The sequence below is a fragment of the Neophocaena asiaeorientalis genome, unplaced genomic scaffold (genome assembly GCF_003031525.2).
Source record: "Neophocaena asiaeorientalis asiaeorientalis breed wild unplaced genomic scaffold, Neophocaena_asiaeorientalis_V1.1 scaffold212, whole genome shotgun sequence".
Taxonomy (NCBI): Eukaryota; Metazoa; Chordata; class Mammalia; order Artiodactyla; family Phocoenidae; genus Neophocaena; species Neophocaena asiaeorientalis.
In genome coordinates, this window is record NW_020174046.1 from 6,312,376 (window position 1) to 6,330,209 (window position 17,834).

Sequence of the window (17,834 nt, forward strand, 5' to 3'; positions counted from 1 at the left end):
GACAGCTTACTCATTAGACAAAGTGGGCACGGTGCCAAGGGTCCACTCTACTTTTAAAGGTCAATGAAAATGTTTTACTCTCTTTTGAAACTGGCAGAAAGAAAAATGAACTTTTAGGTCAAAGAAAATGTTTTAGTATACAATATTAATATATTCATCCTTATACCAATGAGTCAAATATAACTTTTAACATTTGTTGTAGCCCTGGATAACCTCAGATGAATTCTTCGAGGAGTCCAGGTATCTGTAGTTCAAGGCACACCAGGGCACTGCTCCAACCAAGGTGACGTTGCCAGGAATCACAGATGTGGAGCGATTAGTTCTATCCTGGGAAATAGGGAAGGCTTCACAGAGCTGATATTTAAATCAGCCTTTTGAAGATAAATATGTTCTCTACAGGTGAAGACAATGGGAAGGGCATTTCTAGGAGAAAAAGTAACATGAACCAAGGGCTGTGGAGAGAGAGTGTTGGAACTTAGCAGTAGTCAGTAACCAATGATAGCTTCTTCAATATAAAATCATGGGGAAAAAGCCTGTTACTTATACTGCTAAATCTTACTCAAGTTGTTCTTGTCCAGTATCTTGCATCAAAATATTTTAGAGCTAAACCACAAATTACATGAACATCTGTAGAAATACCTAATGAGTAAGCAGTTGGTTGTTCAAAGAGCTAACGAGGTTAGAAAGAATTACTAGGGATATTGTGTCAGAAATAAGGCAAAGTATTTTATGTAGCAGTTATTCTTTGATTGCAAGCAATAGCAACTGATGCTATCTAATTCAAACATAAGAGAAACAAAAGGAGGAAGGAGGAAAGGTTCCTGCTTCTACAAACACATATGATATTCATTTTGAAGTCTGAGTGGTTTCTCCTTTCCCTACAGCTGAACCGAGTAATCTCCACCTACAGGTTCTATTTAACCCCAGAGACCACTGGATGAATCCCATCCTTTGTCAGTACCTCTAGGTCAATACTTGGGTTATCCAGCACCAAATATGCAAGTATCTGATCTGTGCTCAGCCTTTTTAGTAACACTTGTGCCTTGCTACAAGACTGATATGGGTTATGAGGTTAGCAAACTGTGCTCTATCCTATTCCTCAAAACAAGTCCTCACATTAGAGCCTGTTCTATGGTCCTCTTTCCTCTTCGATCTCTCTCTACGCCTCACCTCCAAGGACCTATGAGCAGGGCTGTTATTTATGCCCTACACAATGCATTTGACTGGTAATTTATACTCGTGTCTGTTCTTACCTATTGAGGCATCCTTCTGCTGGGTCATGATGTCTGTCCTGACTAGTTTGTACTTATATGTACCAGTGGTTAGATATGTTCATGTCATTCCTGCCCATAATCTACATTTAATTTGACATCTGATAGCATCATTGGAATTGCATTATGAAGATAGTAAATGTAGATATTTTGTGTGGTAAAACATTACCTCTCCTCTTCCTTTAAGGATCAGTCTAGAATTATTTGTCCACCAGAAAATGTTATTTTCAGAATTGGACTGTTTCTGTTACTTAAAAGGTCAGTCATGCATGACTCTAATCAGAACTGTTGACTGATTAGACTTTCAATATATGTTTGCCAAATATGTTCAGAGGCCAGATAATAGGGACAAAGGGATGAATTGGCCATGGACTGTGTCTGCAAGGAACTCACTATGTAGGGCTTCTATTCATGAATCCACCACTTATTACTTTATTCAGAACAATTCAGCTTATATTTGTTAAATTTAAAATTATGGTAGATTTCTTATTGACTTTTTAAAATGTATATGATTAATTCGATTTAGAAATATGTTTGAGAATATCACAATTCACTTGAAAGGTAATTGGATAGACCCTTGGAAAAATCTGTTCAAGTAATCTCTCAAATGCTCATTTATCCATCCATCCATCCATCCATGCGTCCATCCATCCATCCATCCATCCAGTCATCTGACAGCTTGTTGGATTCATCTGTCTTCTAGGAAATGTGCTTACAAATACAAAACAATTCCCAAGAAGCTTACAGACTAGTGCAGAAATAGATACACAAATAAACAATTACAATGCCATTGTGAGGATAATTTCACATGTGGATGATCTCATACAAGTTCCAGGCAGTGTAGTGAAAATGATCCTAGATTCTAGAGGGACTGTAGATTGGGGTTTGAATTCTGGCTCTGCTCTTGTTTGTTTGTTTGTTTTTGAATTTTATTTCATTTATTTTTTATACAGCAGGTTCTTATTAGTCATCAGTTTTATACACATCAGTGTATACATGTCAGTCCCAATCTCCCAATTCATCGTACCACCACCACCACCACCCCGCCACTTTCCCCCCTTGGTGGTTCTTATTAGTCATCAGTTTTATACACATCAGTGTATACATGTCAGTCCCAATCTCCCAATTCATCGTACCACCACCACCACCACCCCGCCACTTTCCCCCCTTGGTGTCCATACGTTTGTGTGTAACCTAGAAAAATGGTACAGATGAACCAGTTTGCAGGGCAGAAATAGAGACACAGATGTAGGAAAACAAAAGTATGGCTCTGCTCTTGTTAAAGCTATGGCTTTGAGTGACTTAATTAACATCTTTATGTCTCAGCCTCCTCATCTATTATATATGCATAATGTCATTTGTCTGACACACAATGGGTGCCCACCATGTTAGTTACCTTATATCTCCCCCTCTTTCCTGTCATTCATCTCTAAACTTTGGTTTCTTTATCTCAAAAAGGAGAGGGTTTATGATTTAGGAATGATCCCCTAAATCTTGAAAGAAGTGTGTTCATTACTTATGGTCAAATACGCAGTATGTTTTGTAGATACAGTAAAGCTTTATGAATAGCTCTGATTAGTGTCTAACACACCCTGCTCTTTCTCACCTTCAGGACCTGGTACCTCCTGTACCTGCAGATCTCTTTCTCCTCTGTGCTTACCCAGCTAACTCCTGCTCATCCTTCAGGTCTCAGCCTAGAAGTCACTTCCCCCAAAATGATTTCCACAGGTGATCTCCAGGGGGCTGATCTGTGAATTTCTCTGGACTCTACTCATCCTGTCAAAATAGCCATGACAATACAGCAATCCCCTACTCACACATAAATGCCAAAATTTGAGAGCTCTAATCGTCTAATGTGTTTCCCTTAAAAAAGTCAGTGATAATGACTCTTCCAGTAGACCCTTCTGGGAGCAACTTTATGGTTTACTGCAGAGAAAGAGAATCTATTTATATTTCATCCTCTCAATGCAAAATGTGGATACAAATTATTAATGGCTAACATGTATAAATCATTCAGTACCTGCCAGGCACAATGCCAGGCACCCTATATGCATTATTTTATTTATTTCTCATATTGACTTTAAGGAACAGGTTCATGACTAAAATAGGTTTACAGATGAAGAAACAGTGACTTAAGGAGGTTAAACAAATTGCTTACCATTACACAAATTACTATTTCCTAAATGTTAAGACACTATAGGTTGTAAAAATAAAACAAAGCAAGGCCAAGAAAGCCCCAAACACCAAAAACTCAAAACAAAAGCCAAAACACTATTGGTTTAACAATAGCTTTTCAGGGAGAGAAGGAAATATGGCCTTATATACACACAGTAATTCTAAGATGATCCTAATGTCAGATGCATTCGAATTGAGGAGTGTCAGAGGCAAGTTTGAACTCAGAACTGTATGGTTTCAGAACCAATACTTTTACTATTATTCTTTGCTCTTACAATTCAGAAAATCAGTCCTGAGCTACCAAGATACTTGAGAAAGCCTCATGAGGTAAATAAAAATTTTATTGAAAATTGTGAAAATAGGAAAAATATAAAACCAAAGGAAAATATAAAAAATCTCTCCCATCCACAATTTACAAAGAGCTCATGGGTCTTAATATCATCAAAACAAACAACCCAATCAAAAAATGGGCAGAAGACCTAAATTTCTCCAAAGGAGATAAATAGATGGCCAAGAGGCACATGAAAAGATATTCAACATTGCTAATTATTAGAGAAATGCAAATCAAAACTACAATGAGATATCATCTCACACAAGTCAAAATAGCTATCATCAAAAAATCCACAAACAACAAAGGCTGGAGAGGGTGTGGAGAGAAGGGAACCCTCCTACACTGTTGGTGGGAATGTAAATTGGTATAGCCGCTATGGAGAACAGTATGGAGGTTCCTTAAAAAACTAAAAATAGAGCTACCATGTGATCCTGCAATCCCACTCCTGGGCACATATCTGGAGAAAAACATGGTCCAAAAGTATACATGCACCCCAATGTTCATTGCAGCACTGTTTACAGTAACAAAGACATAGGAGCAACCTAAATGTCTATCAACAGAGGAATGTATAAAGAAGATGTGGTACGTATATACAATGGAATATTACTCAGCCATTAAAAAGAATGAAATAATGCCATTTGCATCAACATGGATGGACCTAGAGATTGTGATACTGAGTGAAGTAAGTCAGACAGAGAAAGAGAAATATTATATGGTATTTCTTATATGCAGGATCTAAAAAGAAATGATACAAATGAAATTATTTACAAAACAGAAACAGACTAATGGTGAGGGGAAGGGATAGTTAGGGAGTTCGGGATTGACATGTACACACTGCTATATTTAAAATGGATAACCAACAAGGGCCTACTGTATAACACAGGGAACTCTGCTCAATATTATGTAACAACCTAAGTGGGAAAATAATTTGAAAAAGAATAGATACATGTATATGTATAACTGAATCACTTTGCTGTACATCTGAAACTATCACAACATTGTTAATCAACTATACTCCAACATAGAATAAAAAGTAAAAAAAAAAAATCCCTCCCAAAATCAAAACAAAATACCACTCATTAAATTGAAACTTGCCAGTAACATTAGATTTATAAACTTTAAAATAAATGCATAAAATATAGAATCCAGTCACTTTATATGATTTATCTCATTTAATCTTCTTACCAATTCTATATTATTATAATCTATACTTAACAAGTGAGGAACTGAGGCACAGAACATGCCCAGTTCATACACTAATAAAGGATGGAGTTTGTATTGGACCTAGAGAGTCCACAGATTGTGAACTGGTAGGAAATTCTGTAGTTTCCCAGATCACAAGGATGCAGTAATTTTTTCTGAATGATTGGAGAAAATTAGTCAAGAGAAATGTTTGCTGTTGAAGCAAGGTTTTTAACATGGGGGAATCTGGTTTGCTGTGGAAATGAGCTATTCCCTTCCATATTCCCTGTTTTCTGCCACATGTTATTTTGCCAGCTTCAGTTTTGATAGTCATGGTAATTTTAGGAACATAATCCCACAAAAGCCTAAAAGGAACTATGCATTGTAATCTTTGGGTACTTGTCTCCATGTACCTAGACTAAAAGCTCCTTGTGGTCAGGTGCTATGGTTTGTTCCTCGGTATATCAGTGTCTGAAACAGCTAAGGGACTGTTGAATGAATGAACAGCATACGAAATTGCACATAGCAATTTTAGAGTTAAAGAAAATGCGTATCATGAAGAATGTGGTCTTTCCACCAGATGACAACCAGGCTCTACAGGGCCTTTTACAAATTAGAAAGAGTGCTCCCTCTGGCTGGGTAAATTAGAAAAAGGCATCCACTGGGTAGATGTGTTCTTTCTGACTTGCCACCCCCCATCCCCCTCACAGAGAACCTCCCCTGGAGAGCCATGGAGTCTAGCTAGGCAAACAGAGCTTAGATTTCCAAACTCATTTGCCCCCACCTTGGTCATGTGTGTTTAAGCAGTGCACAAAATATACAACTGTATGGGATGCTCTAGTTTATCTCATCTTCTCTTTGATTTTTTTTGGGGGGAAGGGCAAGCATCCTTTTGTATTTCTTAATTGAGAAAAGACTAGTCTGCCTAGTTTGAAAAGATGTAAAATGATTACATTCTATTGATTTATACCTTATTAAACATCCACGTCATTATTTTTCAAGGAAAGTGCATTAGGTAGATTAGTTCCTTCCCTTCTAATATTGTAATCTATAAATAATTTTAATAAGATATTTTGAGATTTTGAAAACCAAAAACATTGAGCCCTGAACCTGGATATTTTAGTAATGGAACATTCAATGAATTTTCTGCTTTTCTTGTGCATTCTTCTTATTTTGTGTTAGATGAGCCACTAGAAAAAAGAAAAATTAGCTAAGGCCAGAGTCTAAAAATCTTAAAATCATTTTTTTTCTCTTCCAGACACATATACACAGCTTTTCTGTGCTAGGTAGGATTTAGGGGCAACCTGAGTCCTAGCAAGAAAAACAGGAATTCTGCTGGAATCAGTGGCTCTCTAAACAGCTCCAGTTAATTGCAAGTGATCATCATGGTGATAGTTCCTCAAGAGGAATTTATTAAAGCCGAAGTCTTAAAACTCCATTTCATCTCACTTAGACATACGCACACTCCGAAAATTAAGGAATTACAACCAACATTCCTTTCTTGACCAAAGGAAAGGCCAATTAAAGCCCTTTTGGCCTTGATTATAGCTCTGCTATAGCATGCCTTTTAAGAATGATATTTGTATTTACTTTTAATAAGGACTACAGAATCATTCTTCGGTTTTAGACATTGTGAGGGGAAGAAAATGTTTCAATTCAGTTTGCAAGTCTTCAGGTTAGAATATTGATTTCCTGTCCCCAAATACATTTAGAAATGTGATCTCTGTGGATGGATCTTAGTATCAATTGTTGTCCTTTTAATCATCATTTTCTCCTTTAAGTTTCTCATTCATTAAGCTGAAGCAACAAAGTGGGAAAAATCTTGATAATGATGAAGAGAACTTCACCACCTCTGAGGGTGATTCACTCTTGTGCGGGTGGTGTCTGGATAGAAGTAGGCTCTGCTTTCCCCATTGGTAAGCAGGGCAGAGCCAACTCTGTCAGGAGAACCCTTGTGAGCATTAGGGAAAAACATAGATAAGTGTTTGGAAGAAAAGCTAATCCTGGTGTTAGGATTGCTACTGCCTACCAATATTGGTTACCCCCTGCTTTAATAGAAACATTCATTTGTAGCACATTTAAAATGATGTGGCTTCCTGACGTCAAAGCACTTTCTTTTCTGGTTCATGTTGGTTTTACCATTGGCTTTACCACTAAGAAAGTGCACACCCTAGAATGGCCTCTAAGTGAGCCAGCAGGCCTGGAAAACAGAGGGTTTGGATTAGCTGGAACACAGTTTTGAATGGTAAAGCGCAAGGATTTTAGAGACATGACTTTGAATCCCATCTTGCATCTTACTGAATGAGCTTAGGCAAAGTGTTTAACCTCTAAAAGGCTTTGTTTCCTTCCTTTGCAACGGCCACTACCTTCAACGATTCTTGTAGGACTAAGTTAGATAATACAGGTAAAGCACTTAGCACAGTACCTGGCACTTAGTTCTTAGTAGGTGACAGCTTTTCCTGCAGTTGACGTATGATCCTGGAGAATCTCTTTGGGTCTGAAATTTCCTTCTCAGAGGTTGAATTATAAGTCCTAGGAATAGCTAAAATAAAATAAAATTTTGGAGACTTTTGAATTTGTGCAAAATAAAATATATTGCCAAGAGTAGCTACCAAATTAGTGGTAATATGCCTTAAATTGTTTCCAATGAACTTGACTACATATATACTATAAATAAAAATAATAATGATAAAGCTCATAAAGATAATAACTTTAAAGATTTCTATTTGTTCAATGCAAACTTTATTTTCCCGGGACTTTAAATATACAATTTTAAGTACTTATAACAATGACACAAATTAAGTATCATTTTTCATATTTTATAGATAAATCAGAGGCTCAGAGAGATTAAAGAATATCTCAAAGGCTGCACAACTAGTAAACAGAAGACCTGGAATTCAAAACCAGGTTTGTTTTACTCCAGAGCCTTTGTTCTTTCTACTACACCTGCTGTATGCTCAGAGAATATGCCAAAAGGTCTGGGAAATTTGTCCTTTCAATTACAGGGAGCGATAATCAGAAGGTGGTTTTGTCTCCTTAGTGAATACTAAATATTTTGCTGCCAATTTCACAATCTCTGAGGGAAATCTACATTATCTTTTTTGCTAGAATCCAGAATCCCTTTAGCTGATTAAATTATTTCCATTGATGTGGATTTCAATTCAGTCTAATAGCAACAAGGCCCCCTTTTGACAAAGGATGTGCTGTTGTTAGGGGTTTTTCTGAGATGCAATTCTTTCATAATGTTTTCAGTCAGATGAATCTGAGGACAGCATTATTCATATCTGTCCAGTCCATGGTGGATAAAAATTCTATTGTAGGGAATAGTTTTGCTTCTAGTGGATCTTATCATGAGATTTGAAAAATGATGTAAAAGAAAGAAGAATCAATACAGAGAGAACAGATCACAGTGTTAGGAGGACAGATTGAAGATGAATAAGACATAGACTGTTTATAAGGAAGAGACAGAGCTAGCAATAAGATTAAAGGTACCAGGAGAGAGAAATATGTGCAACATAGTAGGGGCAACAAGGAGGGTAATGGTCCCACTTATGGAATTCAGGAAATTCTTCAAAGAGTTAAAAAGCACTTAACTGAGTGTTGAACAGTGAATGTGTGCTTCCAAATGATGGAGGAGAAGAAAGGAGTGTGCAGACAAGTTAAAGCTCATATGTCAAAGTAAAGTGTCAGGCATCTTGGAAATAGATCAATAGAAATCATCCAAGAGGGACAAAAAACAGAAAATAAACAAAATGTAGACCTACGTCCAACCGTATCAGCAATTACTTTAAATGTTAATGAACTAAACGTGTGCTGTTTAATATGGCTGCCACTGCCATATGTGGCTATTTAATCTTAAATTAATTAAATTAAATATAATTAAAAATTCAGTTTCTCAGTGTATTAGCCAGATCTTAAGTGCTCAATAGCTACACGTGGATAGTGGCTACCATATTATATACTACAGAGGTAGAGCATTTCCAGAAAGTTCTACTAGACAATGTTGGAAACAGAGAAGGTCAAAATGAATTTAAAAAAATTACATTTTGGGCTTCCCTGGTGGTGCAGTGGTTGGGAGTCCACCTGCCGATGATATTTATATTGAAATATAGTTGATTTACAATGCAGCATTTTCTGCTGTACAGCAAAATGATTCAGTTGTACATATACAAACATTCTTATATATATATATTCTTTTATATATATAAATATTCGTTTCCATTATGGTTTATCACAGGATATTGAATATAGTTCCCTGTGCTATACAGTAGGACCTTGTTGTTTATCCATTCTGTATATACTAGTTTGCATCTGCTAAATCCAAACTCTCACTCCATCCCTCCGCCTTGGCAGCCACAAGTCTGTTTTCTATGTCTGTGAGCCTGTTTCTGTTTCATGGTTAAGTTCATTTGTATCAGATTGTAGATTCCACCTGTAAATGATATCATATGTTTGTCTTTCTCTTTCTAACTTACTTCACTTAATCTGATAATCTCTAGGTCCATTCATGTTGCTGCAAATGGCATTATTTCATTCTTTTTATATGCCTGAGTAGTATTCCATTGTATATATGTACCACATCTTCTTTATCCATTCATCTGTTATTGGATATTTAGGTTGTTTACATGGCTTGGCTATTGTGAATAGTGCTGCTATGAACATAGGGGTGCATGTATCTTTTTGAATTATAGTTTTGTCTGGATATATGCCCAGGAGTGGTATTGCTGGATCATATGGCAACTCTCTTTTTAGTTTTTTGAAGAACCTCCATACTGTTTTCCATAGTGGCTGCACCAGCTTATATCGCCACCAACAGTGTAGGAGGGTTCCCTTTTCTTCACACCCTCTCCAGCATTTGTTATTTGTAGACTTTTTAATGATGGTCATTCCAACCAGTATGAGGTGGTATCTCATTGTAGATTTGCATTTTACAAGATACAAAAATATATACTAAATGTAAAGATACAAAAATATATACTGTACAAATGTCGGATAAACATCCTTCAAGATGAAGAGCTTTATTAGAGACACATGGGAATATTTCATAATGATAAAGGGATCAATTCATCAGGAAAACGTAACAGTCATAAATGTTTATATGCCTATGTGTTTCTTCTCTTGAAACCAACTTATTCTCTTATCCTCTGACACCAACTATGTGTCCTACAGTTCAAGTCAATCGTTTCAGTTCTGATGCTAACTACTCAGACTTGGTCCAAACCATACAAGTTAAGGGCTGAATCCTAGAAGACTGCCCCCACTTTAGACACCAGCCACAAATGGAGTTCCCAGGAGACTTATACTTCTGCCAGACTGATCACAAATTTAAAGGTTCTCATGACCCTCCCTCAGAATCAATAATTTGCTAAAATGAATCACAGAACTCAGGAAAGCACTTTACTTACAATTACTGGTTTATTATAAAGACTACAACTCAGAACAGGCAAATGGAAGACATGTATAGGGCAAGGTATAGGGGGAAGGGGTGCAGAGCATCCCTGTTCATTCTGAGTACATCACCCTCTGAGCACATTAGTGCGTTCACCAGCCCAGGAGCTCCCCAAACCTGGTCTTTTAGTTGTTTTTTTTTTTAATGAAAGTTTTATTATGTAGATGCCATTCATTAAATCGCTGGTTTATTGATGACTGAACTCAATCTCCAGTTGTCTCCTCTCCCTGAGGTCTAATTCCTCTAATCATTTGGTTTTTCTGGTGGTGCACCCCCATCCTAAAACTACATACGGCCCTCCCATGAGTTATCTCATTAGCATACAAAAGACAGTAAATTCCAGGGGTTCTAGGAGCTCTGAGCTAGGAACCAGGGACAAAAACCAAAGATTTCTTTTTTATTATACCACAATGGTTAATAACTGTGTCTGCAAATACATGAAGCAAAATTAACAGAATTAATGGGAGAAATTGACAATTCCCATCATATTTTGAGTTTTAAATATTCCTTTCTCATTAATTCATAGACAAGACAAAGGAATCAGTAGGGACCTAGATAAAATGAGCAACACTATCAACCATCATAATCTAACTGATATTTATAGGACGCTACACCCAACACCTGCAAAATATATAGTCTTTAAAAATGTATATGATACTTACACTATGCTAGGCAATGAAATAAGCCTCAATAAATTTGAAAGGATTAAAATTGTTGACCTAAAACAAATAGACTGCCAGTTATTTCTACAGCAAAAATGGGTTTCCTTGGGATCGATAAAGAATGTCACTTCAGGGTCTGCAATCATGGTGAGCCATGGTGCAATTCCCCGAACAGCAAGGGAAGGAGACATCTTTTATAGAGGGGAAAAGGAAGTTATGAGAGGACTACAGTAAACAAAGAGTCCGTTGGAGGAACTCAGAGTTCAAAGCATAGTGGCTTTTCACTGGCTAAATTGTGACAGTCTCTCATTGGCTGAGCTCCTGCCAGGTAAGAAGAGGAATCCTTCCTTCTTCCTGTTGGGGTTTGCTGTCCTCATAGGGTGTGAGGGCTCCCCCTTCTGGCCTCACGACTGTATTTTAATTGAGGTTTCTGTTTATTAATTTTAACAAAAAGAGTATGATTTCGAACCACGACAATTAAATTAAGAATCAATAATGACATGTCAAGGAAAATCCCAGATTTTTGGTATTTTGGACTTCTAAATAACTTACGGACCAAAAAAGTAATAAGAGAAATTAGGAAATATTTCAAACTGAATGATAACAAAATGACAATGTATCAAAATGTGTGGAATGCAGCAAAGGCAGCACTTAACAGAGAAATTTAAATTTTCTTTGAGGATATTTATTGGCACATTATTTATAATAACAAAAAATAGCAGTAATCACTAATAGTCCACTAACAGTTGGTGGTTAATAAATTATAGTAGATCCATACAGAGAAATACTGTGAAGTGAAATGAGTAAAGCTCTGTAAATATGAATATGGCAAGATCTTCAAGAAACATCATAAAAGTAGAGTGCAGAAGAGTATTTAGAGTTTTTCTTTTAGTTATGGAGTAGGAATGGATTTTTTTGTTCGTTTGTTGGTTTTTTACATCTTTATTGGAGTATAATTGCTTTACAATGCTGTGTTAATTTCTGCTGAATAACAAAGTGAATCAGCTCTATGTATACATATATCCCCATATCTCCTCCCTCTTGCGTCTCCCTCCCACCCTCCCTATCCCACCCCTCTAGGTGGTCACAAAGCACCGAGCTGACCTCCCTGTGCTATGCAGCTGCTTCCCACTCGTTATCTATTTTACGTTTGGTAGTGTATATATGTCAATGCTACTCTCTCACTTCGTCCCAGCTTCCCCCTGCTGTGTCCTCAAGTCCATTCTCTACATCTGCGTCTTTATTCCCATCCTGCCCCTAGGTTCATCAGAACCATTATTATTTTTTTTATTCTATATATATGTATTAGCATACAGTATTTGTTTTTCTCTTCTTGACTTACTCCACTCTGTATGACAGACTCTAGGTCCATCCACCTCACTACAAATAAATCAATTTCGTTTCTTTTTATGGCTGAGTAATATTCCATTGTATATATGTGCCACATCTTTATCCATTCAAATGTCGATGGACACTTAGGTTGCTTCCATGTCCTGGCTATTGTAAATAGTGCTGCAATGAACATTGTGGTACATGTTTCTTTTTGAATTACGGTTTTCTCAGGGTATATGCTCAGTAGTGGGATCGCTGGGTCATATGGTAGTGCTATTTTTAGTTTTTTAAGGAACCTCCATACTGTTATCCATAGTGGCTGTATCAATTTACATTCCCACCAATAGTGCAAGAGGGTTCCCTTTTCTCCACACCCTCTCCAGCATTTATTGTTTGTAGATTTTTTGATGATGACTATTCTGACCAGTGTGAGGTGATACCTCATTGTAATTTTGATTTGCATTTCTCTAATGATTAGTGATGTTGAGCATCCTTTCATGTGTTTGTTGGCAATCTGTGTATCTTCTTTGGAGAAATGTCTATTTAGGTCTTCTGCCCATTTTTGGATTGGATTGCTTGCTTTTTTGGTATTGAGCTACATGAGCTGCTTGCATATTTTGGAGATTAATCCTTTGTCAGTTGCTTCGTTTGCAAATATTTTCTCCCATTCTGAGGGTTGTATTTTTGTCTTGTTTATGGTTTCCTTTGCTGTGCAAAAGCTTTTGTCTCATTAGGTCCCATTTGTTTATTTTTATTTCCACTACTCTAGGAGGTAGGTCAGAAAGGCTCTTGCTGTGATTTATGTCATAGAGTGTTGAGAAATTTAAGTTTTTAAATGTTTATTTTAGGGAAGAAGAAAGGTCTAAAGTCAATGATCTAAAGTTCCATCTTAAGAAGGTTGGAAATGGAAAGCAAAGCAATGTAAAGTGAAAATACATAGGAGGAAAGAAATAGCAAAGATAAGAGCAGAAATCAATGAAATTGAAAAAGAAAAACAGTATAGAAATTTAACAAAGGCAAAGTTCAGAGGGAAAGAAGCTAAGTGGTCTGGGGATGCCAACTGTGAGGATGAGGGGTCTGAGAGGGGAGATTGCCCCACAATGTTATCAAGTGTTCGTAGAATCACCCGGTCATGTGAGGGGTCTTGCTGACACCGTCGTTTTGCCTGAGTACAAATTGTGTTGGGAAGCAGATATTATTTTTAACAACATTTTGAAATTTAAAATATTAGCATCATCTTATGTTCAAAATGAAGGCAGCACCTGCCACTTTCCTGTGCTTCCAGTTTCTGCCATTCAGCACGGTTGACAAGAACCTCTTTATTTCTCACACCATTGCCTTTGCTTTTTGGAAGCAATATACAAACCTATGGAGATTTCATTCAAGGCACAGTGCCTGTAAGGGCTGGGTCTCCAGGAGAACAACCTCTGGAAGAGAGAGCTACCTGTTCTTGCTTCAGTTTAACAGGTTGTTGAAATTTGCAAATGCTATGTGCATTTGTAAGAATGTAAGTTACAATTTAGTTTATAGGAAATGGTTATTCAATCGATAAATTTTTGCTGTTAATTTCCATTTGAATTTGGATTTTTTGTTTACTTTTGTTTCTTAAATGACATTCATAAAGCAATAAAAGCTTCAATAGGTTATGCATAAGCAGTAGCATTTTATTCTTATGCTATTTGACCATAACATTCTTTTGCTCCATTGTGCCTTTCCTTTCTTTCTTTTTTTTTCTCCATGCAAGTAGAATAAGAAAAAAATACATAGTTTAAATGAGAGGTGTGGCCTCTAATGGAAACTAGAAAATAGAGGAGAACTTTATCATAGAGCAATTTGTGTTGTATACAGATTTGGCCACACCATAAGTCAAATATTATCCTCTGAAAATAACTATATTCAATTAAAAATTCTAATCTAAGATGGTATTTATTCAATCCATAAATACCAACATTATCTAAAGACTTCACTTTGTAGGGGGTGGGAAGGTAAAGCAGAAAGAACATGCGTTTGAGTTAGACAAACCTGATTTCAAGTACTAGCTGTGCCACCTAGTATTTCTGTAATCTTGATTATGTCCCTTAACGGGTTTGAATGTCAGTATTCTTACTTCACAACTTTGCAGTGTGCTTTCGAGGAGGTAATGTATGGAAAGTGCCTGGAACACAGGGGGTCCTCTGTTTTCTTACCTCTTTGACCCACATTATATACCTGTACTGCTAAGAAATTGTAGCTTTCTGCATTTTCAGAGAGCAAGTATGGCAGAGTGGAACGAGCAGGGCCTGTGAAGTTGCACAAAAGCATCCTTATTCTCCTTTGTCACTCCTTGACCACAAGCGACTTTAAGCAGATTATTTAACCTCGTTGAGTTTCTGTTTCCCCATGTATTAAAAGAAAAAGAAGACTGCATCTGCAGACACATGAAAATTAAATGAGTTAGGATCTGTAAACATCTAGCATTGTGCTTGGCATAATAAATGCTCAATTAAGAGTAGCTTCAGCTATACTATTTTTGTGCTATTAAGATTTTTTATTGCTTTTTTTTAAAGGCACTTTCTATTTTAAAGATCAAAGCCCTTAGGATTGCAATCAGCAATGCTAGAGCTCAGATCAATTTCTGGGTCAGATACTGGTTATTTAAGGTGCTCTCTGCCTCTGTTTATGGGGACTAGAGAAGATATCTCATTGTTCCACATGCTGCAGAGTAGAAAGATGCTCATGGGCTCAGTGGAGGTTATTTTTTATGGCTCCAAGAACCGAATCTTTATGATTGATGCTTGCTGTTTTTAAGATTTTTTTTAAAGTTCCCTCCAAAAAATTCATCTCTCAGATTATTGATTTCTACTGAACTTGCCTACTTTTCAGGGCAACATAGTATATGATCAGGGAGGTAAAGAGCAGTATTTATTTGATTAAAATTTCTTCAGTTTGATTTTCTTGTTGCTAGTGGCAACCAACAAAAGAATAGATCTAAAATGACAGGCAACAACCACAATGATTAGAGTCTGTGTTTTTATCTTTCCCCAGCTGTAATTTTATAATAGCCTCTCTAGTGCTTGTGGTCATAAAAATGATTACTATATACACCACTTTAGACATATTGACAAACCACCCACCTAAACAACCCTATTGCAGTAATGAACATTTTCCCAGGGCTTGGAGAATCGACTTCAGGCCACGTGTGCTCTTGCTACCCTAACAGCTATAAGGAAGATGGTACTGTGTATTTTACAGAAATTATTTTCCAAAGTGAATTTTCTATTAACTGGTATATCTTAGATCAGCATAACATTATGTGTAGCAGCAGAATTTATACAGTTTATATCTTTTTGAAAACAGTATCACTTCCTAAACACATACACACACATACACACACATATGCACACACACACATACACACACACACACGCAAACTGTATGTAATCTATTTACGAATTTGATGGTTCTGGTATAGATATATACTAAAGCCTCTAAAGGAAACTAAAAATACACCCTTGGCCAAGCTGTTCATTGTCATGGTCCTTTGCCCTTGAAGCACCATTGTCCTTGGAGCACCACATTCATAATACAGTTAAATTCTATTAGATTACTTTCCAAGGACAAAAGAACATCATTGTAAGAAGGAAAATAATTTTACAGAAGCATGACCCACCTTTGGGATGTTTGTTGGATATTCCAAAATTGAACCTGGTATACAGGAACACACTAGAACTGCATGTGACGTAGTAATAAGGTTCACTCTCTTCCTCTCTCATCTTGTTCATTTGCCAGCCAATTGAACCTTTTAGTGCAGGGTTTGATCTCTGCATGCTGTGATGCTATTTGTCTGACTCCTGGAGTGTTATATTCACATGGACAGGACTTCCTGAGGGGTGGCCATTATCAAACTTACAATAAGACTTCAGCTGGATGAGAAGCCTTTTTGATGAATATCATGTGTGCTAAGCTGCATTTCTTGAGGCTAAGGAAATGTTTCCATACACCCCATGTTAAAGGGTAGGATTTCTTAGGAGGAATACCTTAGGCTGCTAACAGCACAGTTGGGGATGGAGCTGGGGAGCAAAATATTTTGTAGTCAGCTGGGAAGTAATGGAGCCAGTACTCCCAATGAGGGAAGGCCCGTAGCAGCCAGATTTGATACTGGAAGCCAGTGCAGGGAGAGCGTCTCTCAGTTGAGCAAGGTAAGAGGGCAGGGAAACCAAGGCGAGGCTTAAGAGGATCAAACATATTTTGTCCACTTCATAAAACTTCTTTGGGCTGGCACGCAAACCATATTCTAATTAAAAAAAAAAAAAAAGTGCTGTTAAAAAAGTTTAGTCTAGCCAAAGTCACGAGATTCAAGAAGCAGTTCCCCATTTACTTTTCTTCAAATCTGTACAACACTGCAACTTTCCGCTCATCTCCTTGCTTAAAATTGCCACAGGCCTGAAGGCCTGACCTTCCCGGCTCTGAGTTGGAGTTGGCTCTGAGTGAGCGTTGCCAGGGCCCAGGTTGGTAAACTAAAGAAGAAATGACTAAACTGTTAACCAAATGCTTAACTCTGCTAGTCTCCATCAGCATTCAAACCGGAAACGGATTAGAGCGCTCCTATCCTCTAGGGCTCCCTGTGGATATATTATTTATTAAACCAGAAGACAAGTTTGTCTCTGGGAAGAAGAATTTGGCTCCAGCCCCGACCATCAGGCATTCATTCATTTATTAAGCATGTACACTCTGTAGCACTCTCCATTGCACTGGGGTATCCTGTGAATGTAGCAAACCAGCTACACTGAGGGCATGTGAGAATATGTTCTCTAAATTCAGTCATTCCCATCCATGATGTTCAATAAAATTCATTCACTTTTCTTACATTCATTTAAAATACTTTCCATTTTCTTTGTTCTTGGAGCATCCATTTTCACTGTATTGCCTGGGTTTTCTCAACTTGTTTCAACCCCTTGGGGGTGATGGAAACTCTAGAGCTAAAGGCAGAGGATTCCCTTGAGGACTTGGTAGACTGTGGAACTTGATCCATTTTTTTTTTCTTTTAAATAGAGTATGCAAAATGCTCTTTAAAATAACTTGGCTCCATTGGCACAAGCTGGGACGTAAGTAAATCCTGGCTTCAAATAATTTAGATTCTTGAGAATATAAAAACCTGACAAAATGAAATAGTAATTTATGAAATTAAAGCTGTATCTCCCTGGGAAACTGATGTCACAGATACTTAAAGGTTGGAGGGTATTTGTAGGCAGAGGAATTTTTGAAGCTCTATGTCAGCAGGGACTGTATTTTTCTTATTACTCTTTCACATGGCACAAAAGCGGCGCTGAACAAATATGTTGAATGAATGAATGGATGGATTTTTTTTTTTTTTTTTTTTTTAAGGCTCAGTGGCCATGGCTCACGGGCCCAGCCGCTCCGCGGCATGTGGGATCCTCCCACACCGGGGCACG

At 37.3% G+C, this 17,834-nt stretch overlaps 1 protein-coding gene across 1 annotated transcript in view; it reads left to right on the forward strand.

The window, feature by feature from the left end:
- Positions 1–17,834, forward strand: part of SCEL (sciellin) — a 237,411-nt gene that overhangs the window by 16,333 nt on the left and 203,244 nt on the right. The window lies entirely within an intron of this gene.